The 13,008-nt window shown below is 50.3% G+C and overlaps 2 non-coding genes across 2 annotated transcripts; both read right to left on the bottom strand.

The window, feature by feature from the left end:
• Positions 1-2,277: 2,277 nt before the first annotated feature.
• Positions 2,278-2,354, bottom strand: TRNAA-CGC (transfer RNA alanine (anticodon CGC)). The gene has a single exon. It is a non-coding gene; the product is annotated as a tRNA-Ala (tRNA).
• A 10,224-nt stretch (positions 2,355-12,578) lies between these two features.
• Positions 12,579-12,652, bottom strand: TRNAW-CCA (transfer RNA tryptophan (anticodon CCA)). Its single transcript has one exon. It is a non-coding gene; the product is annotated as a tRNA-Trp (tRNA).
• Between the last annotated feature and the right edge of the window lie 356 nt (positions 12,653-13,008).

Genomic DNA, 13,008 nt, shown 5'->3' with positions numbered 1-13,008 from the left:
TTACCAACTTAGCTACGGCCACGGCTGTCTAATTTGCTGCTTTCGTGGGTATTTATGTTTTGCGTGTAAGTGATCCTTGAGAGTGTTCACCAGTGCCACCCTCGTCCATAGCGGTGGACGTAGCACGTCCTGTAATACCGCAAGTGTGACGTCTAACGGCGAGGGCGGAAACTGTGCAAGAGCCCTCTTATGCTACCTCTGGCATCAAGACTGCCAGAACAGAGACCTCCGTTAAGCTATTAGCAGACAAAGCAAATGTAGTGAGGGGCTCGTTTGACAAACGTATTAAGGAAGCCAACAGTAACCGAAATCAAGGTGCATAGAGGAATGCTTTTTTTATATCTAGTGTCAATCAATTAGTTTTTTTAAAGAAAATTATTTATAAAGCAGCAGAAAAACAACCAAGCCGCCGGTGGCATCCGAACCCAAGACTTCCGAATATCGCGTCCGGCGCTCTTACCAACTGAGCTAGCCACGGCGACGGCTGTCTAATATGCTGCTTTCGTGGGTATTTATGTTTTGCGTGTAAGCGAACCTTGAGAGTGTTCACCAGCGCCACCCTCGTCCATAGCGGTGGACGTAGCACGTCCTGTAATACCGCAAGTGTGACGTAGAACTTCATCTAACGGCGAGGGCGGAAACTGTGCGAGAGCCCTCTTATGCTTCCTATCCCATCTAGACTGCCAGAACCGAGACCCCCGTTAAGCTATTAGCAGAAAAGGCAAATGAAGTGAGGGGCTCGTTTGCCAAACATATTAAGGAAGCCAACAGTCACCGAAATAAAGGTGCATAGGGAACGCTTCTTTTTTATATCTAGTGCCAATCAATTAGTTTTTTAATGAAAATTACTTATAAAGCAGCAGAGAATACAACCATGCCACCGGTGGGATCCGAACCCATGACCTCCGAATATCGCGTCCGGTGCTCTTACCAACTGAGCTATGGCGACGGCTATCTAATCTGCTGCTTTCGTGGGTATTTATGTTTTGCGTGTAAGCGAACCTTGAGAGTGTTCACCAGCGCAACCCTCGTGCATAGCGGTGGACGTAGCACGTCCTGTAATACCGCAAGTGTGACGTAGAACGTCATCTAACGGCGAGGGCGGAAACTGTGCAAGAGCCCTCTTATGCTACCTCTGGCATCAAGACTGCCAGAACCGAGACCTCCGTTAAGCTATTAGCAGACAAAGCAAATGTAGTGAGGGGCTCGTTTGACAAACATATTAAGGAAACCAACAGTCACCGAAATCAAGGTGCATACGGGAATGCTTCTTTTTTATAGCTAGTGCCAATCAATTAGTTTTTTAAAGAAAATTACTTATAAAGCAGATAAAAAACAACCATGCCGCCGGTGGGATCCGAGCCCACGACCTCCGAATATCGCGTCCGGTGCTCTTAACAACTGAGCTACAGCGACGGTTGTCTAATCTGCTGCTTTCGTGGGTATTTATGTTTTGCGTGTAAGCGAACCTTGAGAGTGTTCACCAGCGCCACCCTCGTCCATAGCGGTGGACGTAGCACGTCCTGTAATACCGCAAGTGTGACGTAGAACTTCATCTAACGGCGAGGGAGGAAACTGTGCGAGAGCCCTCTTATGCTACCTATGGCATCTAGACTGCCAGAACCGAGACCCCCGTTAAGCTATTAGCAGAAAAGGCAAATGAAGTGAGGGGCTCGTTTGCCAAACATATTAAGGAAGCCAACAGTCACCGAAATAAAGGTGCATAGGGAACGCTTCTTTTTTATATCTAGTGCCAATCAATTAGTTTTTTAATGAAAATTACTTATAAAGCAGCAGAGAATACAACCATGCCACCGGTGGGATCCGAACCCATGACCTCCGAATATCGCGTCCGGTGCTCTTACCAACTGAGCTATGGCGACGGCTATCTAATCTGCTGCTTTCGTGGGTATTTATGTTTTGCGTGTAAGCGAACCTTGAGAGTGTTCACCAGCGCAACCCTCGTGCATAGCGGTGGACGTAGCACGTCCTGTAATACCGCAAGTGTGACGTAGAACGTCATCTAACGGCGAGGGCGGAAACTGTTCGAGAGCCCTCTTATGCTACCTATGTCATCAAGACTGCCAGAACCGAGACCCTCTTTAAGCTATAAGCAGACAAGGCAAATGAAGTGAGGGGCTCGTTTGAGAAACATATTAAGGAAGCCAATAGTCACCGAAATCAAGGTGCATAGGGGAATGCTTCTTTTTTATATCTAGTGCCAATCAATTAGTTTTTTAAAGAAAATTATTTATAAAGCAACAGAAAAAACAACCATGCCGCTGGTGGGATCCGAACCCACGACCTCCGAATTGCGCGTCCGGTGCTCTTACCAACTGAGCTACCGTGACGGCTGTCTAATCTGCTGCTTTCGTGGGTATTTATCTATGTTTTGCGTGTAAGCGAACTTTGTGAGTGTTCACCAGCGCCACCCTCGTGCATAGCGGTGGATGTAGCACGTCCTGTAATACCGCAAGTGTGAACTAGAACGTCATCTAACGGCGAGGGCGGAAACTGTGCGAGCGCCCTCTTATGCTACCTATGGCATCAAGACTGCCAGAACCGAGACCCCCGTTAAGCTATTAGCAGAAAAGGCAAGTGAAGTGAGGGGCTCGTTTGACAAACATATTAAGGAAGCCAACAGTCACCGATATCAAGGTGCATAGGGAATGCTTCTTTTTTTATATCTAGTGCCAATCAATAAGTTTTTTTAAAGAAAATTACTTTTAAAGCAGCAGAAAAAACAACCATGCCGCCGGTGGGATCCGAACCCACGACCTCCGAATATCGCGTCCAGTGCTCTTACCAACTGATCTATGGCGACGGCTGTCTAATCTGCTGCTTTCGTGGGTATTTATGATTTGCGTGTAAGCGAACCTTGGGAGTGTTCACCAGTGCCATCCTCGTCCATAGCGGTGGACGTAGCACGTCCTGTAATACCTCAAGTGGGACGTCTAACGGTGAGGGCGGAAACTGTGCAAGAGCCCTTTTATGCTACCTATGGCATCAAGACTGCCAGAACCGAGACCCTCTTTAAGCTGTAAGCAGACAAGGCAAATGAAGTGAGGGGCTCGTTTGAGAAACATATTGTTACGTGGTCCAGGCGGGAACGACGCGAGAACGCCCGGGCACAACACACAGGTCAAGAGCACAAGGCGGCCCGCACAGAGCACCAGGCACAGAGCACCGAATCCCAGAGCACGCGCGCCTCCAAGAGTCTTCATTCATCTCTTCTGCTATCCGTGGCATGGCCCCCGGTCGCAAAAAAACACCGTCTCGGTGGAAATTAGGGCGGGGCAAAGGATTGCGAGACGTAGGGCTTGAGGCGAGAGACGTGGACAACGTCACTCTGAGATGCACCGGAGGTGGTCTCCGGAAAGGCCGGGGCAATCTCGTAGGTGACGGCGGTGACCTGGCGGAGCACACGGTATGGGCCAACATAGCGGGACATTAGTTTTTCGCAAAGCCCGACACGGCGTGTGGGCGACCAAAGCAAGACGAGGGCTCCACGGGAAAAAGTTACCATGCGGTGGCGGCGGTCGTAGTAGTCCTGCTGTGAAACCTGCGAGGCTTGTATTCGGGAGCGAGCCAGCTGGCGGGCGTGGTCGGCGCGGGCAATAGCGTCGTGGGCATATTCAGAAGGCGGGGAAGGAGATGTCGGAAGCAGCGTGTCCAAAGGTAATTGGGGTTCACGACCGTACAACAGATAGAACGGGGAGTAACCGGCAGTGTCATGGCGAGAAGAATTGTAAGCGATGGTCACGTATGGAAGGGCAATGTCCCAGTCCCGATGGTCCGGGGAAACGTGCATGGCGAGCATATCCGTGAGAGTGCCGTTGAGGCGCTCTGTAAGACCGTTGGTTTGGGGATGATAGGCGGTGGTTAGCTTATATTTTGTTGAGCAGGAATGGAGAATGTCGTCGACAACTTTAGAGAGAAAGCAACGGCCGCGGTCGGTGAGAAGTTGGCGGGGTGCACCATGACGGAGGATGAGGTCGTAGAGGAGAAAATCGGCCACGTCGGTAGCAGTACTGGTGGGGAGGGCCCGCGTGATGGCATAGCGAGTAGCATAATCTGTCGCAACGGCAATCCATTTGTTTCCAGAGGTGGACTCCGGAAACGGGCCCAAAAGATCCAAGCCAACACGATAGAATGGTTCAGGGGGCACATCAACAGGCTGGAGCAAACCCGCGGAGAGCGTGGCGGGACGTTTCCGGCGCTGGCACTGGTCGCAGGCACGAACATAGCGGCGGACGGACTGGTAGAGACGGGGCCAAAAGAAGCGACGACGCACGCGGGCGTAAGTACGCGAGACACCCAGATGTCCAGCAGTGGGGAGGTCATGGAGCTCGTGGAGGACGTCGTTGCGCAGATGCTTCGAGACAACGAGCAGTAGGTCTGGGCCGGCCGGGTTCAGGCTTCTGCGGTAGAGTGTGTCATGATGAAGTACAAACCGGCGCAGGGCAGGGTCAGATCGAGAGGTTCTGATGCGGAAAATAATAGAGCGGAGCTCGATATCTCGTCGCTGCTCATCGCCAAGGTGAGTAAGAGCAGAGAGCGAGAAAAGGTCAGCGGCGGTGTCACTGCCAGAATGATCAGACGAGTCAACGGGATATCGGGAGAGGCAGTCAGCATCAGTGTGTAGCCTACCGGACTTATAGATCACGGTATAGTCGTAGTCTTGGAGGTGTAAAGCCCAGCGACCTAGGCGGCCAGTAGGATACTCTGGCCGGCAATAGTAACGCGCGCGGTACACATACCGTCCACAGCAGGCGTGCCACCATCCGCGACACACACACGGGACGTTGCAGGCGTTAGGACTTTGCGGAGGCGACGGCGGAGGGCAGCACTCATCACTGATACATGAGCACCGGTGTCAATCAGGGCACGCACAGGAACACAGTCGATAGTGACGTTCAGAAGATTAGGTCGAGTGGTCGAGAGAGGATTTGTAGTCCGGGTCGTTGATGCAGCGTCACCTCCGGGAGCTGCATCACTTAGTTTTTCAATTGGGAGCGGCTGCGAGAAGGCGACTGGGGGGAACGAGAGCGGCGGCCCTGCGGGGACGGAGAGCGGGAGAATCGGCGTGGAGGGGGTACGGCTTGTGCAGACGGTTCGGACTGGGCACGGGTCGAGAAGTTGTGGGATGAGGCGGGACTGTAGAAGGAGGGGAAGACGTTGCGGGGCGTTGAAGACCATGGACTACGGCAATGACGGGCGATGTGACCAATGCGAGAGCACCGGAAGCAAATGGGACGGTCGTCCGCCGTGCGCCAGTCATTGGGATTGCGGGAACGGGGCAGAGAATAATAGGTGCGACGAAAAGCACAGGGAGGGGGCTGGGGGGTGTCCGGGCTTCTGATGGCGCACACTGCTGGAGCGAGGTTCAGATGAGCGAGTTCCTGCCGCACGACGGCCTGAATCAGCGACACAGCGGGCAGGGTTGTATCAGGGACGGAGGGCGGGGATATCACAGGTGAGAGGGCCTCCAGTTCACGTCGGACGATCCGGGTGACTGAATCGGTGACGACAGGGGCGTCCGAGGGCGTGCGGGATGGTGATCGGTGGTCCTCACAGGAAGATGTCGCGGCCGTGTTTGGGAAGGCGAGAAAATGACGGCGAAATGCGGCGGCCTTTGACTTGCTCATATCGACGGCACTCGTTTATGATGGAGTCAATTGAGGTACAGTCTTTGCAAACAAGCAAGTGGAACGCATCGTCGGCAATGCCTTTGAGCACGTGGCCCGCTTTATCGGTCTCACTCATTGCGGCGTCGACCTTGTGACAAAGCGCCAAGATGTCCTGAATGTAGGCCACGTAGCTCTCGGTAGAAGAGTGTGCTCGAGTAGCCAGCTGTTTCTTGGCGGCGAGCTGGCGGTCATCAGGTCTACCGAATAGCGTCTTCAACTTTTCCTTAAAGGTGTCCCAACTTGTTAGCTCTTCCTCGTGGGTCTCGTACCATACGCGCGCCGTGCCATTGAGGTAAAAGATGACGTTCGCGAGCATTAGCGTAGGGTCCGACCTGTTGTAGTTGCTGACACGCTCGTAAAGGTTAATCCAGTCTTCGACATCGGAGCCATCTGTGCCGGAAAACATGCCGGGGTCGCGAGGTGGAGCCATGATGACGAAAGGAGGGGTAGTGGGGCTCCTTGACCGGCCTGGTGGAGCCATGGTGGTAGTCCCGGCCTGACGAGTACTACGAAGCTGCGTGGTGTGCGCAGCGTAAAATCCGCACCTCCACCAAAGATGTTACGTGGTCCAGGCGGGAACGACGCGAGAACGCCCGGGCACAACACACAGGTCAAGAGCACAAGGCGGCCCGCACAGAGCACCAGGCACAGAGCACCGAATCCCAGAGCACGCGCGCCTCCAAGAGTCTTCATTCATCTCTTCTTCTATCCGTGGCAAAATTAAGGAAGCCAATAGTCACCGAAAACAAGGTGCATAGGGGAATGCTTCTTTTTTATATCTAGTGCCAATCAATTAGTTTATTAAAGAAAATTACTCATAAAGCAGCAGAAAAACCAACCATGCCGCAGGTGGTATCCGAACCCACGACCTCCGAATATCGCGTCCGGTGCTCTTACCAACTGAGCTACGGCGACGGCTGTCTAATCTGCTGCTTTCGTGGGTATTTATGTTTTGCGTGTAAGTGAACCTTGAGAGTGTTCACCAGCGCCGCCCTCGTCCATAGCGGTGGACGTAGCACGTCCTGTAATACCGCAAGTGTGACGTCGAACGGCGAGGGCGGAAACTGTGCGAGAGCCCTCTTATGCTACCTCTGGCATCAAGACTGCCAGAACCGAGACCCCCGTTAAGCTATTAGCACACAAAGCAAATGTAGTGAGGGGCTCGTTTGACAAACATATTAAGGAAGACAACAGTCACAGAAATCAAGGTGCATAGAGGAATGCTTCTTTTTTATATCTAGTGCCAATCAATTAGTTTTTAAAGAAAATTACCTATAAAGCAGCAGAAAAAACAACCATGCCGCCGGTGGGATCCGAACCCACGACCTCCGAATATCGCTTCCGGTGCTCTTACCAACTGAGCTACCGTGACGGCTGCTAATCTGCTGCTTTCGTGGGTATTTATTTATGATTTGCGTGTAAGCGAACCTTGAGAGTGTTCACCAGCGCCACCCTCGTGCATAGCGGTGGACGTAGCACGTCCTGTAATATCGCAAGTGTGACGTAGAACGTCATCTAACGGCGAGGGCGGAAACTGTGCGAGAGCCCTCTTACGCTACCTATGGCATCAAGACTGCCAGAACCGAGACCCCCTTTAAGCTATTAGCAAACAAGGCAAATGAAGTGAGGGGCTCGTTTGACAAACATATTAAGGAAACCAACAGTCACCGAAATGAAGGTGCATAGGGGAATGCTTCTTTTTTATATCTAGTGCCAATCAATTAGTATTTTAAAGAAAATTACTTATAAAGCAGCAGAAAAAACAACCATGCCGCCGGTGAGATCCGAACCCACGACCTCCGAATATCGCGTCCGGTGCTCTTACCAACTGAGCTATGGCGACGGCTATCTAATCTGCTGCTTACGTGGATATTTATGTTTTGCGTGTAAGCGATCCTTGAGAGTGTTCACCAGTGCCACCCTCGTCCATAGCGGTGGACGCAGCACGTCCTGTAATACCGCAAGTGTGACGTCTAACGGCGAGGGCGGAAACTGTGCGAGAGCCCTCTTATGCTACCTCTGGCATCAAGACTGCCAGAACCGAGACCCCCGTTAAGCTATTAGCAGACAAAGCAAATGTAGTGAGGGGCTCGTTTGACAAACATATTAAGGAAGCCAACAGTCACAGAAATCAAGGTGCATAGAGGAATGCTTCTTTATTATATCTAGTGCCAATCAATTAGTTTTTTTAAAGAAAATTGTTTATAAAGCAGCAGAAAAAACAACCATGCCGCCGGTGGGATCCTAACCCACGACCTCCGAATATGGCGTCTGGTGCGCTTACCAACTGAGCTATGGCGACGGCTGTCCAATCTGCTGCTTTCGTGGGTATTTATGTTTTGCGTGTAAGCGAACCTTGAGAGTGTTCACCAGCGCCACCCTCGTCCATAGCGGTGGACGTAGCACGTCCTGTAACAACGCAAGTGTGACGTAGAACGTCATCTAACGGCGAGGGCGGAAACTGTGCGAGAGCCCTCTTATGCTACCTATGGCATCAAGACTGCCAGAACCGAGACCCCTGTTAAGCTATGAGCAGACAGACAAGGGAAATGAGGTGAGGGGCTCGTTTGAGAAACAAATTAATGAAGCCAACAGTAACCGAAATCAAGGTGCATAAGGGAATGCTTTTTTTTTATATCTTGTGCCAATCAATTAGTTTTTTAAAGAAAATTACTTATAAAGCAGCAGAAAAAACAAGCATGCCGCCGGGGGGATCCGAACCCACGACCTCCGTATATCGCGTCCGGTGCTCTTACTGAGCTTAGCCCACGGCTGTCTAATCTGCTGCTTTCGTGGGTATTTACGTTTTTCGTGTAAGCGAACCATGAGAGTGTTCACCAGCGCCACCCTCGTCCATAGCGGTGGACGTAGCACGTCCTGTAATACCGCAAGTGTGACGTAGAGCGTCATCTAACGACGAGGGCGGAAACTGTGCGAGAGCCCTCTTATGCTACCTATGGCATCAAGACTGCCAGAGCCGAGACCCCCGTTAAGCTATTAGCAGACAAGGCAAATGAAGTGAGGGGCTCGTTTGACAAACATATTAAGGCAAACAGTCACCGAAATCAAGATGCATAGAGGAATGCTTCTTTTTTTATAGCTAGTGCCAATCAATTAGATTTTTTAAAGAAAATTACTTATAAAGCAGCAGAAAAAACAACCATGCCGCCGGTCGGATCCGAACCCACGGCCTTCGAATATCGCTTCCTGTGCTCTTACCAACTGAGCTACCGTCACGGCTGTCTAATCTGCTGCTTTCGTGGGTATTTATTTATGATTTGCGTGTAAGCGAACCTTGAGAGTGTTGACCAGCGCCACCCTCGTGCATAGCGGTGGACGTAGCACGTCCTGTAATATCGCAAGTGTGACGTCTAACGGCGAGGGCGGAGACTGTGCGAGAGCCCTCTTATGCTACCTCTGGCATCAAGACTGCCAGAACCGAGACCCCCGTTAAGCTATTAGCAGACAAAGCAATTGTAGTGAGGGGCTCGTTTGACAAACATATTAAGAAAGCCAACAGTCATAGAAATCAAGGTGCATAGAGGAATGCTTCTCTCTTATATCTAGTGCCAATCAATTAGTTTTTTTAAAGAAAATTATTTATAAAGCAGCAGAAAAAACTACCATGCCGCCGGTGGGATCCGCACCCACGACCTCCGAATATGGCGTCTGGTGCGCTTACCAACTGAGCTAATGCGACGGCTGTCTAATTTGCTGCTTTCTTGGGTATTTATGGTTTGCGTGCAAGCAAACCTTGAGGGTGTTCACCAGCGCCACCCTCGTCCATAGCGGTGGACGTAGCACGTCCTGTAATTCCACAAGTGTGACGTCTAACGGCGAGGGCGGAAACTGTGCAAGAGCCCTCTTATGCTACCTCTGGCATCAAGACTGCCAGAACCGAGACCCCCGTTAAGCTATTAGCAGACAAAGCAAATGTAGTGAGGGGCTCGTTTGACAAACATATTAAGGAAGCCAACAGTCACAGAAATCAAGGTGCATAGAGGAATGGTTCTTTTTTATATCTAGTGCCAATCAATTAGTTTTTTTTAAGAAAATTACTTATAAAGCAGCAGAAAAAACAGCCATGCCGCCGGTGGGATCCAAACCCACGACCTCCGAATATCGCTTCCGGTGCTCTTACCAACTGAGATACCGTGACGGCTGTCTAATCTGCTGCTTTCGTGGGTATTTATTTATGATTTGCGTGTAAGCGAACCTTGAGAGTGTTCACCAGCGCCACCCTCGTGCATAGCGGTGGACGTAGAGTGTCCTGTAATACCGCAAGTGTGAAGTAGAACGTCATCTAACGGCGAGAGCGGAAACTGTGCGAGAGCCCTCTTATGCTACCTCTGGCATCAAGACTGCCAGAACCGAGACCCCCGTTAAGCTATTAGCAGACAAAGCAAATGTAGTGAGGGGCTCGTTTGACAAACATATTAAGGAAGCCAACAGTCACAGAAATCAAGGTGCATAGAGGAATGCTTCTTTTTTATATCTAGTGCCAATCAATTAGTTTTTTAAAGAAAATTATTTATAAAGCAGCAGAAAAAACAACCATGCCGCCGGTGGGATCCTAACCCACGACCTCCGAATATGGCGTCTGGTGCGCTTACCAACTGAGCTACGGCGACGGCTGTCTAATCTGCTGCTTTCGTGGGTATTTATGTTTTGCGTGTAAGCGAACCTTGAGAGTGTTCACCAGTGCCACCCTCGTCCACAGCGGTGGACGTAGCACGTCCTGTAATACAGCAAGTGTGACGTTGAACATCATCTAACGGCGAGGGCGGAAACTGTGCGAGAGCCCTCTTATGCTACCTATGGCATCAATACTGCCAGAACCGAGACCCCCGTTAAGCTATTAGCAGAAAAGGCAAATGAAGTGAGGGGCTCGTTTGACAAACATATTAAGGAAGCCAACAGTCACCGCAATCAAGGTGCATAGGGAACGCTTCTTTTTTTATATCTAGTGCCAATCAATTAGTTTTTTAAAGATAATTACTTATAAAGCAGCAGAAATAACAACCATGCCGCCGGTGGGATCCGAACCCACGACCTCCGAATATCGCGTCCGGTGCTCTTACCAACTGAGCTACCGTGACGGCTGTCTAATCTGCTGCTTTCGTGGGTATTTATTTATGTTTTGCTTGTAAGCGAACCATGAGAGTGTTCACCAGCGCCACCCTCGTGCATAGCGGTGGACGTAGCACGTCCTGTAATACCGCAAGTGTGAAGTAGAACGTCATCTAACGGCGAGGCCGGAAACTGTGCGAGAGCCCTCTTATGCTACCTATGGCATCAAGACTGCCAGAACCGAGACCCCCGTTAAGCTATTAGCAGACAAGGCAAATGAAGTGAGGGGCTCGTGTGACAAACATATTAAGGAAGCCAACAGTCACCGAAATCAAGGTGGATAGGGGAATGCTGCTTTTTTAAATCTTGTGTCAATCAATTAATTTTTTTAAAGAAAAAACTTATAAAACAGCAGAAAAAACAACCATGCCACCAGTGGGATCCTAACCCATGAACTCCGAATATCGCGACCGGTGCTCTTACCAACTGAGCTACGGCGACGGCTGTCTAATCTGCTGCTTTCGTGGGTATTTATGTTTTGCGTGTAAGCGAACCTTGAGAGTGTTCACCAGCGCCACCCTCGTCCATAGCGGTGGACGTAGCACGTCCTTTAATACCGCAAGTGTGACGTAGAACGTCATCTAACGGCGAGGGCGGAAACTGTGCGAGAGCCCTCTTATGCTACCTATGGCATCAAGACTGCCAGAACCGAGACCCCCTTTAAGCTATTAGCAAACAAGGCAAATGAAGTGAGGGGCTCGTTTGACAAACATATTAAGGAAACCAACAATCACCGAAATCAAGGTGCATAGGGGAATGCTTTTTTTTATATCTAGTGCCAATCAATTAGTATTTTAAAGAAAATTACTTATAAAGCAGCAGAAAAAACAACCATGCCGAATGTGGGATCCGAACCCACGACCTCCGAATATCGCGTCCGGTGCACTTACCAACTGAGCTATGGCGACGGCTATCTAATCTGCTGCTTTCGTGGGTATTTATGTTTTGCGTGTAAGCGATCCTTGAGAGTGTTCACCAGCGCCACCCTCGTCCATAGCGGTGGACGTAGCACGTCCTGTAAAACCGCAAGTGTGACGTCTAACGGCGAGGGCGGAAACTGTGCGAGAGCCCTCTTATGCTACCTCTGGCATCAAGACAGGCCAGAACCGAGACCCCCGTTAAGCTATTAGCAGACAAAGCAAATGTAGTGAGGGGCTCGTTTGACAAACATATTAAGGAAGCCAACAGTCATAGAAATCAAGGTGCATAGAGGAATGCTTCTCTTTTATATCTAGTGCCAATCAATTAGTTTTTTTAAAGAAAATTATTTATAAAGCAGCAGAAAAAACTACCATGCCGCCGGTGGGATCCGCACCCACGACCTCCGAATATGGCGTCTGGTTCGCTTACCAACTGAGCTACGGCGACGGCTGTCTAATTTGCTGCTTTCTTGGGTATTTATGTTTTGCGTGCAAGCAAACCTTGAGGGTGTTCACCAGCGCCACCCTCGTCCATAGCGGTGGACATAGCACGTCCTGTAATACCACAAGTGTGACGTAGAACGTCATCTAACGGCGAGGGCGGAGACTGTGCGAGAGCCCTCTTATGCTACCTCTGGCATCAAGACTGCCAGAACCGAGACCCCCGTTAGGCTATTAGCAGACAAAGCAAATGTAGTGAGGGGCTTGTTTGACAAACATATTAAGGAAGCCAACAGTCACCGAAATCAAGGTGCATAGAGGAATGCTTTTTATATCAAGTGCCAATCAATTAGTTTTTTAAAGAAAATTATTTATAAAGCAGCAGAAAAAACAACCATGCCGCCGGTGGGATCCGAACCCACGACCTCCGAATATGGCGTCCGGTGCTCTTAGCAACTGAGCTACGGCGACGGCTGTCTAATTTGCTGCTTTCTTGGGTATTTATGTTTTGCGTGCAAGCGAACCATGAGAGTGTTCACCAGCGCCACCCTCGTCCATAGCGGTGGACGTAGCACGTCCTGTAATACCGCAAGTGTGACGTAGAACGTCATCTAACGGCGAGGGCGGAAACTGTGCGAGAGCCCTCTTATGCTACCTATGGCATCAAGACTGCCAGAACCGAGACCCCCGTTAAGCTATTAGCAGAGAAGGCAAATGAATTGAGGGGCTCGTTTGACAAACATATTATGGCCAACAGTCACCGAAATCAAGATGCATAGAGGAATGGTTCTTTTTTTATAGCTAGTGCCAATCGATTAGATTTTTTA

This window comes from Amblyomma americanum, chromosome 3 (genome assembly GCF_052857255.1).
Source record: "Amblyomma americanum isolate KBUSLIRL-KWMA chromosome 3, ASM5285725v1, whole genome shotgun sequence".
Taxonomy (NCBI): Eukaryota; Metazoa; Arthropoda; class Arachnida; order Ixodida; family Ixodidae; genus Amblyomma; species Amblyomma americanum.
Note: the sequence above shows the minus strand (reverse complement) of the source record. Positions and strands in the feature narration are given on the sequence as shown.